Source organism: Triticum urartu, chromosome 3A (assembly GCF_056163025.1).
Source record: "Triticum urartu cultivar PI428250 chromosome 3A, HENAU_Tu73, whole genome shotgun sequence".
NCBI lineage: Eukaryota > Viridiplantae > Streptophyta > Magnoliopsida > Poales > Poaceae > Triticum > Triticum urartu.
The window spans coordinates 692,480,840-692,492,866 of NC_141875.1; the positions used below are offsets into that span (position 1 = coordinate 692,480,840).

Consider the following 12,027-nt stretch of genomic DNA (forward strand, 5'->3'; position numbering starts at 1 on the left):
ATACCAGAAAACGTATCCGTGGCGAAGGAAATACTGTCCGAACAAAAATCCATCCAAACAGTTTTTTCTATACATAGGATTTTTTTGTCTTTTTTGCCATGGATACATTTCCTGGTATTTTTTCATGAAATTTCACGCGGAAGTAGATCGAGCCCCGGGTTTGATATCCCAAAATCTTAGGTTTTTTTTCCAAATTTCTCGGTATATTTTTGAATTTAATGTCGTATAGGGGTGTGGATCACCCGGGTGCTACAAATCCACTTCCTAGATTAGACTAGATAGATAGATAGATAGAAAGACAGATAGATAGATAGATAGAAGACTCCATTCTTATGGACCACTACCACTAGAGTGTCCACTTCCATGTTTAAGATTTTCGCAACAAAACAATTTCAGGCCTCACCAAAATATCCAAAATTCACTTACTATTAACAAGTTTCTTTAGTGTATATGAATTTGGCTTTAAATTATTTTTTCCCAAATTTTGAGTTTGCCAAAATTTCGGAAACTTCATCAAAAATTTGTTGAAACCTTGAACCCTAGATTCATCTTCAAACGTCTAGTGAGGCACGCCACCATATAATTTGAACGTATCGTGTATTCTGTCCATCAAATCTTGTCATCCATCTTATCTTCTCCACCAAAGACAGCTTATGTTGTTCGTCTCTCTCAGAAAAGAAAATGGCAGTGTTTTTTCCTGGGCCATGTATTAATGATTTAATTTCATAGAGGCAAATTTAAATATGAGTTTCACTGACTAGGCACAATGACTGCACACACAGGACGCTTTGTACAATAAAACCATGATACTAGCATGAGGTACAACTCAACATTCAACCTTAATTATCATGCCGCTCATGAATTTGAAAGGAAAACCTGTGTGGAAAACGACGAGATTTCACCACACAAAAAAATCATGTCAAATTTAGGCAACTAATTAACCACTGGTCCACTGCATTACTCGCCTCAATGCTAGTCGATCCAATGCCGAAAACAAGCTCCGCAGCCTCTCCGAAGAACGCACGATCCATAGTTTGAGGAGATATGTAGCTACCAGCTTCAACTGCACTTTCCCTATTCGTCTATCGTGCTGCTCCTGATGAAGCATCTTACAAACAACTCGTCGTGTGGTTGTGACGTCCATGCATGCCCCGAGCATCCTTGTCTTCTCCACGTATAGGTGTGCACTGCCATGGTTAGATGTCCAACATATCTGGTAATTTGTAGCCTCGGTGTTATGATAAATATAATCTATCGCCTTCGGGAGAAGCATCTCATCGAGTTGGTGCGGGTGAACATTTACATGGGTGAGGTGTTGCTTCTCTCCATCGATCGCCTCTATCGCAGAGTCCTCGCTTGTAGACTCAGGATTCTCCAATGGGTGATGAGGCATTAATAAAATATAAAATCACTAGCTTCAAAGGTGCGAAATTCTCCGGAGAAGTAGATGTGTCGCCGCCACATCGATTACCAGTTGCTGCGGTTGATCTCTGCGATTGACTATTGTACTCGGATACTGAAATTTGACGCTGCAAAAACACTTGGCAGACTGGTTCTGGAAAGATGCTTGAAATTCTCAATTTGTTTCCGCTACTGCCGCCGCCACAAGAAGGCATATCGTCATGCGGCTCGTATCCTTGACAACATAACGGATCTGGACGGAACCATCGAATCAAAGTTGTGTGGATGTGATTCCAATGTTCCAGGTGTGAATCCGCAATCTCTTGTGGCACACAGAAGAAATCTTGTGTGGGGAGGTTCCTGCTCTCGTTGATGACAATTTCAGCTATGGATTTGAAGTGAGGCGCCAACGGTCGCAAGCACTTGATTGTAGTTCCGATTATGTCTGTACTCTCGGAAACATGCAACATGAACCCGAGGCGGAAACTGTTCTTGGGCACCTTGCAATCTTGATACACGAAGGATAGGATGACCTCCAACCCTCGCTCCTCGAACCCCATTGGTCGTATGCCGAATACGTGAAACTGGCCTCCCGGATGCAACACATGATAGAGCAAAGATTTTCCTACAAAGATATGCCCAGTGAGAGGGTCGAAGAACAGGTGTGGTCGTCGACTCGTCGTGGTGTCCTGCCGAGCTGCACATATCTGATAAATTCATCAGCACCGTCTGCAAGCCTCTCGAATCTTCGAACAGCAGCGGCAGTGGCACTCCCCGCAGAGCGATGATCATTGTTGCGGCCAACGAAAGAGGAGATGAACACCTTGTTCGCATGAGCCATCCGTCTAGGAAATGAGGATTTCCTTACCACTTGCTCCGCCTCGTCTTCTTCCCGAGAAAGTTGGCTGCATCTGCGCGCTACGTCGTCGCAGTCCTGGGCAGTGCGCTTGAGCTTCTTTCGCCAACGGAGGAGGAATGTGTCAGTGATCTGCCACTTGTTGGACGTTTGGAGTGCGGCCTCCATTTTGATGCGCGCCATCTCCAGCCTCTCTAGGCCACCACCTCCTGATGCTTCTTCATCTGCTTTGTGCTCGTCTTTGCTGGTGGGGGCAATACCCGAAATAATTCGGCTAACTGCTTCCCCAACCATGGCAGACTTGACCATCTCAGCCATGGACTGTGATCTGTGAGTAGTGTGCTAATTATTAAGAGCGACAAGGCTGCGCTACTCAAGAAATGGACTAGCTAACCTTGCTGCCCTACTGCCCTCTCACTTCTGTTGCTTTTATTAGTACAGTTTGCTTCGTCGGCTCTGCTGAATCAAGTGAGCATCTGAGATAACTAAGCTTGCTGGTTCTTTTCACTTGAAAGGAGACAAGTGTTTTTAATCTTTGTAAATTCACACAGTTCATTTGCTACTGGGGGCAGCAGAACGGGTGCAACAGCATATTTAGAGAGAATTGGGTAATTGTGACCAAGTCCCAACCATTCCAAAACAATCGATCAAACCAGAGTGTTCCAAGTGTAGAAAACGATAAACTTGGCCAGCCCTTCACTAATTAGTGGCAATTTTCTGTCCACACCCACTTCTGGATAAACAACCGGCCACACGAAGATCCAAATCGTGGAGAGCAAGGGGCCACAATTTGCCGGCTGGTGCTTGACTTACTCGACACTTCTCTCTATGTATTACCGAAGTATTTGGCACACCCACATATCGGTAAAGAGAAAATTGGCTGTGCCAACTGAGTTAGTCGCAACTTTAGTTCTTTACTGGTTGGAAGTTAGCCACTCGGAAGCTTCACAAAACACAAAAAATGAGGAGCATCAACGATATAGTAGGCTAGGTAATAAATTTCCTATTTTGTAAGCATTTTGAGTGCTACAAATACACGATACTACTACGATGGATCTCAATAAGCTACAAAATAATTCATGCAAAGCACGTATTTATTACTAGATAATATCATATTTATAACAGCCCCGTAGCTGAATACAACGCTATGACCACTGGTAGAAAAAGGGCCTATAGTCCCGGTTCGTAAGGGCCTTTAGTCCCGGTTCCTGAACCGGGACTAAAGTGTCGGTACTAATGCCCCGACCCTTTAGTCCCGGTTCAATCCAGAACCGGGACTGATGGGCCTCCACGTGGGCAGTGCGCAGAGCCCAAGCAGGAGACCCTTTGGTTCCGGTTGGTGGCACCAACCGGGACCAATAGGCATCCACGCGTCAGCATTTCTGTGGCTGGAGTTTTTGTTTTTTTTTGAAGAGGTGGGGGGGGGGGGGGGTTTGGGGGGTTTTGGGGGGTTAATTTAGGTGTTTCATATATTGTGTTAGCTAGCTATAATTAATAGAGAGAAGTGTCCTCTCTTACGTCCGTGCTTGGTCGACGCTATATACTATACATACGTATAGAGAGGACTAGACACGCTAGTTAGCTAGTAAGCAAACGAAGGAAACAGAAGATCGTCATGAACATATATGCATACAGAGAGAAGTGATATCGACCACCTCTCCTTCTCCGAGAGATTGGTCGAACAACAAGTTCTCGTATATCTATCCGACACTACCGGCTACATATATACAATAATGATCTCTTACAAATATAATCATACGGACTCATGGTCCACATAGTATTCTCCGTCTTCAGCGATCACTTGGTCAAGAAAGAATGCCGCCAATTCCTCTTGAATTGCTCGCATGCGAGCTGGTGCTAGGAGTTCATCCCGCTTCCGAAACATCTAATTTGAAAAAGGGGGTCAATACATATATATATATATGAATGAATGAAACTCAATACAAATGATGGTAATAAAATAAAATTGTGAATGTTGTTATTTACGTACTTCATATTGTTTGTCAGAGTACCCGCCGCGCTCACAGGTCGTGTGGCGGATGGACTCGCAGACGTATTATCCACAGAAATCATTCCCTTGTTCCTGCCACAACCACTTTATAAGAAATAGAGGTCAATCAAATTGATAAGCAAGAATGCTAAATGGTATTGATGAAACTAGCGCTTGAATCATTAGGAGATGCGCGGAACATGCTACTATAGTACTTACTTTCGGGTGTCTAAATTCCAGCTCCTTCGGCAGTCCCGGAACTTTTCTGGTGAATTTTCTCCAAACCCTATCGGGCAAAGAAAACAATTACTTGATATCAGGAAATGAACAAAGTTGCTGATATGGTGGATAATGATCGATTTAACTTACTTCTTGAGGATTTCAGTCATGTCCGCATACTCCTGGAGATCTTTTCGTTTAGAGTCCAAGACGGTTACTACTCCCTGCTCAAGCCTAATCTCTAGGAGAATATAGTGGAAACTGCACACGCATGCATAACTCATCAATTACATTACTATAACCTGGACTAGCTAATATATAAGGGAAACCGAATATGCGCAAGACAGTAACACTCACTTGAAGTTGTAAGGAAAGAGTATTATATCTTTGTTTTCATTTTTTTTGAATGATCGTAGCAAGTTGGCCTCGGTATCTCCGGGACGATGTTCAGCCTCAGTTGCATCTATGAGATATGTGTTAACGAACCCAATATCATCGATTTGTCTTTTCTTCAATTCGTCGATCTTCATTCTGCATAATATAGTGAGGATAATTATAAATACATGCAATGAAAGAGATGAGCTATATAGAGAGACTTAATGACAGAAGTAGTAGTACTTACAGACAGTAGCAGGTGATCGTTGTTTTATCGAGGGCCAATTGATTGAAAAACTGATAGAACTCCTTAAATGGAATAGGCAACAGTTCAATTCCAACGAGGTCATGCTCCGGTTTAACTCTCACATACAAAGTACTCCTCCCCCCAGACTCTCTGCAGATTTTCAAGTACCAATCATGTAATCTTCGCATCATCGTTGTTAAAGATTTTTCATCTTTGACGAGAGGCTTCCCGTACTCGTATCTGTGTATCTGCACCTCCATGGGATCATAATGTACATTGTCGGGCAGGTAATCGTCAACATTGCCATAACCAGGCACCATCCTCGGATCGACGATGTCGCTAGGCACCTTGAGGGAGGGGCACGATTGCTTCGCTTGTTCGCCGAGCCGGGCAATTTGTTTCCCAGCTGCTCGTCATTCTTTCAGCCTTTGCTCACTGACTGTACTTCCCGACCGCTCCGCTTTGGCCCATGTCTTTGCAATAATGCGCTCATAGTTGCCTTTCGGCAGAGACTTGGGTGGTTTTGCCAGGGCAGCCAGAGTGCACTTCACTTTCACCGGATCTACCTTCTCCTCCGGAGGTGGATGTCTCTTTGCTTTCAACCCTTGAAACCAGTCATCCACTTCGGTTCGCGCGATCTTCGCGTTCTCCTCCGGGGTCCTCTCGTATGGTAACTTCTCTGGAGTCTTCAGAGAAGGACCGAATCTGTATGTCCTCCCGCCTATGGTTGTACTGCTAGACGCCGACCGAGCAGACGGAGCGGTTGTCTTCTTTACTTGCTTACGAGGCGGAGGAGAAGGACTACGATGCGCCGGAGCAGCTGGAGCGGCGGCAGGTCTCTTCCGCCCTTGCTGATGAGGCGGAGAAGGAGGAGGCTGGCTGCTCGGGCGCGTCGGCGCAGGCGGAGAAGGAGGCGGAGTGCCGCCACGCGCCGGAGAAGGAGCCGGTCGAGGGCCCTGATTGTCACTCGCCGGAGGAGGAGGCGGTGGAGGAGGCGGAGTGCCCTGACTCGCCGGAGGAGGAGGAGGAGGCGGAGGCGTCCAGTTCGGAAGGTTGATGAGCTCCTTCCGCCATAGGCATGGAGTCTTCAGAGCAGACCCCAGCCGAGTCTCCCCTTCACCGGTAGGGTGGTCAAGCTGGAGGTCCTCAAATCCCTCCGTTATTTCATCCACCATCACCCTAGCATATCCTTCTGGAATCGGCCGACAGTGAAAAGTTGCGCCGGGTTCAGTAGGATAAACAGAGCCAACAGCCGCCTTGACCTTCAAATTCATCCATTGCGTCATAAGGTGGCAATTTTGAGACTCTGTGATAGCATCCACGGGATAGCTGGCAGGAGCCGTCAAGGCATGCTCCGGCTGAAGCAGCTCGGTGGAAGCCACGCTGCTTCTGCGCTGAGATGGCGGGGTAGCTTCGGGGGAGGCTTCGGCAGTACGTTTGCTGTGATTTGCTTCTCGTTCCTCTATCGCGTCTACCCTTGCTTGCAGCGCCTGCATTTGGGTCTGCTGCACTTTTTTCCTCCTCTCATGGGATTTGTAACCGCCTGCGTCTGGAAACCCAACCTTCCACGGAATGGAGCCTGGCGTGCCTCGTCTCCGTCCAGGGTGCTCAGGATTCCCGAGGGCCATTGTGAGCTCGTCGTTCTCTCTGTCTGGAAAGAACGTCCCTTCCTACGCTGCTTCGATATACTGCTTAAGCTTCCTGACTGGTATGTCCATTTGATCGTTCGTCCAAAAGCACTTCCCTGTTATAGGGTCCAAGGTTCTGCCAGCCCCGAAGAACCAAGTCCGGTAACGGTCTGGCCAGTTAATTGTCTCTGGTTCGATCCCTTTATCAACCAGATCATTCTCAGTCTTGGACCACTTAGGCTGGGCTAGGAGGTAGCCACCTGACCCCGTGCGATGGTGAAGCTTCTTGTTCGCAGCATTTTGCTTGTTTGTCGCCGACATCTTCTTACTCTTTTCCGATGTCTTGTGGGCCACAAATGCGGGCCAGTGATCTCTGATCTTCTCATATCTACCCTTGAATTCTGGTGTCTCATTATTTTCGACAAACTTATTCAGCTCTTTCTTCCACCTCCTGAATAGTTCTGCCATCCTTTTAGGAGCAAAAGACTTGATTAATTTCTCTTTAACTGGGTTCTCTGGATTATCCTCTGGCGGTAGGGTGAAATTTGACTTCAGCTCAGTCCAAAGATCATTTTTCTGCATATCATTGACATAAGACACCTCAGGGTCTTCTGTAGCCGGCTTAAACCATTGCTGGATGCTTATCGGGATCTTGTCCCTAACCAGAACCCCGCACTGAGCAACAAATGCGCTCTTTGTCCGGAGGGGTTCAATCGGTTGGCTGTCGGGCGCGATTGCTATGATCTCAAACTTTTCATCCGAGCTCAACTTTTTCTTCGGGCCTTGTCTCTTTACCGAAGTTGTGCTCGATCCGGAGGGCTAGAAAAAAGAACAAAGACTTAATTAATATGTGTACATACCAAAACAATGAATGCATCAATCAGCTAGTCATCACAGGCTTAACTAATATATATACCTGGCCGGACTCGGTTCGGTCACCGGAGCCGTCATCACGGTCTCCTTCTTGCACCGGCATTGGGTCACTGGAGCCGTCCTCATGTTCTTCTTCTTGCACCGGCATTAGGTCACCGTAGCCAGCTTGTTCACCCTCTCCTTCCAGACCATCGGTTTTGTTGAGAAACAACGAGATGGCATCACTTCCTTCTGCGATTATGTCCCTCAACAATGCTTCTTTTGCTTCGTCTAGGGCGGTGTCCATAGTTTCTACAAATATTTACAACATGGCAGTTATTATTCAAACATGACAGATGGATATTGAAGGAAATATGCCCTAGAGGCAATAATAAAGTTATTATTTATTTCCTTACATCATGATAAATGTTTATTATTCATGCTAGAATTGTATTAACTGGAAACATAATACATGTGTGAATACATAGACAAACTTAGTGTCACTAGTATGCCTCTACTTGACTAGCTCGTTAATCAAAGATGGTTATGTTTCCTAACCATGAACAGAGAGTTGTTATTTGATTAACGGGATCACATCATTAGGTGAATGATCTGATTGACATGACCCATTCCATTAGCTTAGCACCCGATCTTTTAGTATGTTGCTATTGCTTTCTTCATGACTTATACATGTTCCTATGACTATGAGATTATGCAACTCCCGTTTGCCAGAGGAACACTTTGTGTGCTACCAAACGTCACAACGTAAATGGGTGATTATAAAGGAGCTCTACATGTGTCTCCAAAGGTAGATGTTGGGTTGGCGTATTTCGAGATTAGGATTTGTCACTCCGATTGTCGGAGAGGTATCTCTGGGCCCTCTCGGTAACGCACATCACATAAGCCTTGCAAGCATTGTAACTAATGACTTAGTTGCGAGATGATGTATTACAGAACGAGTAAAGAGACTTGCCGGTAACGAGATTGAACTAGGTATTGGATACCGACGATCGAATCTCGGGCAAGTAACATACCGATGACAAAGGGAGCAACGTATGTTGTTATGCGGTCTGACCGATAAAAGATCTTCGTAGAATATGTAGGAGCCAATATGGGCATCCAGGTCCCGCTATTGGTTATTGACCGGAGATATGTCTCAGTCATGTCTACATTGTTCTCGAACCGTAGGGTCCGCACGATTAACGTTACGATGACAGTTATTATGAGTTTATACATTTTGATGTATCGAAGTTAGTTCGGAGTCCCGGATATGATCACGGACATGACGAGGAGTCTCGAAATGGTCGAGACATAAAGATTGATATATTGGACGACTATATTCGAACACCGGAAGGGTTTCGGAGAAGTTTCGGATAAAACCGGAGCACCGGGGGGGTTACCGGAACCCCCCGGGGGGTTAATGGGCCTTATGGGCCTAATGTGGAGAAGAGGAAGGGGCTGCCAGGGCAGGCCGCGCGCCCCCTCTCCCCCTAGTCCGAATTGGACAAGTAGGGAGGGGCGGCGCCCCCCCTTTCCTATTCTCCCTCCACCTCTCCTAGTTGGACAAGGAACGGGAGGGGAGTCCTACTCCCGGTAGGAGTAGGACTCCTCCTGCGCGCCTCCATAGGGCCGGCCGCACCCCCCCTTGGATCCTTTATATACGGGGGTAGGGGGGCACTTCTAGACACACAAGTTGATCCACGTGATCATTCCTTAGCCGTGTGCGGTGCCCCCTGCCACCATATTCCACCTCGGTCATATCGTTGTAGTGCTTAGGCGAAGCCCTGCGTCAGTAGAACATCATCATCGTCACCACGCCGTTGTGCTGACAGAACTCATCCCCGAAGCTTTGCTGGATCGGAGCCCGGGGAGCGTCATCGAGCTGTACGTGTGCTAAGAACTCGGAGGTGCTGGAGTAACGGTGCTTGGATCAGTCGGATCGGGAAGACGTACGACTACTTCCTCTACATTGCGTCAACGCTTCCGCTATTGATCTACAAGGGTACGTAGATCACACTCTCCCCTCTCATTGCTATGCATCACCATGATCTTGCGTGTGCGTAGGAATTTTTTTGAAATTACTATGAAACCCAACAGATATATTAGTGCCAAACGTAGAACTAGCTACCTAATCATAGTAAGCTATCGGGAGGGGGTATATATCGACAACGACGACACTACATCTATGTCCCTCGATGACCCTCATTCCCGATTAAAAAAAGAGGAAGAAGAAGAAGAAAAAGAGGAGAAGAAAGAATAGAGGAGAAGAACTCCTCTATTATTTCTTCTCCTCTTTTTTTTTCTTCCTCTTCTTTTTTTATCCTCTTCTTCCTCTCATGTTCGAGAGGATCGCCGAGGGGTCGGGAGGTTGCCTAGTGTCAAAGGATTCAACAAAACCATGTCTTCATCATTAGGCGAAAGTAACATGTGCATGATGGTACGAAGCTCTTCAAAGTTGTTCTGGAACGGAGTCCTAGATAGGATAATTCACTTTTTGGTACAAAGTTCAGCAAGAGCCTTCCGAATATCGCTATTTGGAAGGCCTTTGCTGAATTCGTACCAAAAGGCGGATTATTCTATCCGGGACTCCATTCCAGAACAACTTTGCAGAACTTCGTACCAACATGCCCTGGTTACTTCCGGCTAATGATGAAGGCATGGATTTCTTCAATACTTTGACACTAGGAAACCTCTCTCGACCCCTCGGCGATCCTCGACCCCTCGACCCCTCGAACCCTCGACGACCCTGGAACCCTCGACCCCTAGACGACCCTCTTCTTCCTCTCATGTTCGAGAGGATCGCCGAGGGGTCGGGAGGTTGCCTAGTGTCAAAGGATTCAACAAAACCATGTCTTCATCATTAGGCGAAAGTAACATGTGCATGATGGTACGAAGCTCTTCAAAGTTGTTCTGGAACGGAGTCCCAGATAGGATAATTCGCTTTTTGGTACAAAGTTCAGCAAGAGCCTTCCGAATATCGCTATTTGGAAGGCCTTTGTTGAATTCATACCAAAAGGCGGATTATTCTATCCGGGACTCCATTCCAGAACAACTTTGCAGAAGTTCGTACCAACATGCCCTGGTTACTTCCGGCTAATGATGAAGGCATGGATTTCTTCAATACTTTGACACTAGGAAACCTCTCTCGACCCCTCGGCGATCCTCGACCCCTCGAACCCTCGAAGCCCTGATAAAAATTAAGAAGAAGAAGAAGAAGAAGAAGAAAGAGGAGAAGAAGAAAGGAATAGCTAGAGGAGAAGAAGAACTGACAAAGTCTTCTCCTCTATTCCTTCTTCTTCTCCTCTTTTTTTTCTTCTTCTTCGGCTTTTTTTTCCTTTTCTTTTTTTTCTCCTCTTCTTCCTCTTCTATTCTTCTCCTTCTTCGAGTAAGCCCTAGTTTCCCGACCCTTGACCGCTCGACGACACTCTCGACATGCCCTCGTTCCCGATAAAAAAAGAAGAGGAAGAATAATAATAAAAAGAGGAGAAGAAAGAATAGAGGAGAAGAAGTTCTTCTCATCTATTCTTTCTTCTCCTCTTTTTATTCTTCTTCTTCCTCTTCTTTTTTTGCTCTTCTTCTCCCTCTTCCCCGCCTCTCTCATGAATGTTCGCCGTCCCCCCCCCCCCCCCCCCCCCCCCGTCGACCCCTCGACGACCCTCGTTCCCAATAAAAAAAGAAGAGGAAGAAGAAGAAGAAAAAAAAATGAGAAGAAGTCTCCTCCTTTTATTCTTCTTCCTCTTCTTCTCCCTCTTCTTCCCCTTCTTCCCCGCCTCTCTCATGAATGTCCGACGTTCTTGACCCTCGACCCCCTAAACTAGTTCTCGACCCTCGACCCCCTAAACTAGTTCTCGACCCTCGACCCCCTAAATATCCATATATGAACAAAAATTTCTACAAATGAAAATAACCTAAAAAAATCATATGATCATCTATGAACAAAAAAAAACATCATTTGATCATCTATCATCTATGAACAAAAAAATCATCATTTGATCATCTATCATCTATGAACAAAAATATTCCTAGATACATAAAAAATTTCTACAAATGAAAATAACCTAAAAAAATCATATATATTTAGCAAATTCTAGCCACATACATCACATGCACATATACATTATAGCCACATACACATATACATCACATATGAACAAAAAAAATAAACTAATAAAAATAAAAAAACATATTGCAACATATGAAAAAAAAACATGGTGGCACCGGCGGGGCAGAGGGGCATGGCGGCAGGTGCTCACAGAGGGGAGCGGCCCCGGCGTCGGGGCAGATGGCGTCGGGGCGGCGCGGGGCAGCGACGGCGTCGGGGCGACGCGGGGCGCGGGCGGCGACGGGGCGACGACGACGGGCGCGGGCGACGGTGACGAGGAGCAGGGCGTCGGGGCAGATGGCGTCGAGGGCGGCGGCGACGGCGTCGGGGCGACGCGGGGCGCGGGCGGCGACGGGG

General features: G+C 46.5%; 1 pseudogene; it reads right to left on the bottom strand.

Annotated features, from left to right (window-relative positions):
* Nucleotides 1-937: 937 nt before the first annotated feature.
* Nucleotides 938-2,575, bottom strand: LOC147981707 (uncharacterized; annotated as a pseudogene).
* Nucleotides 2,576-12,027: the final 9,452 nt, after the last annotated feature.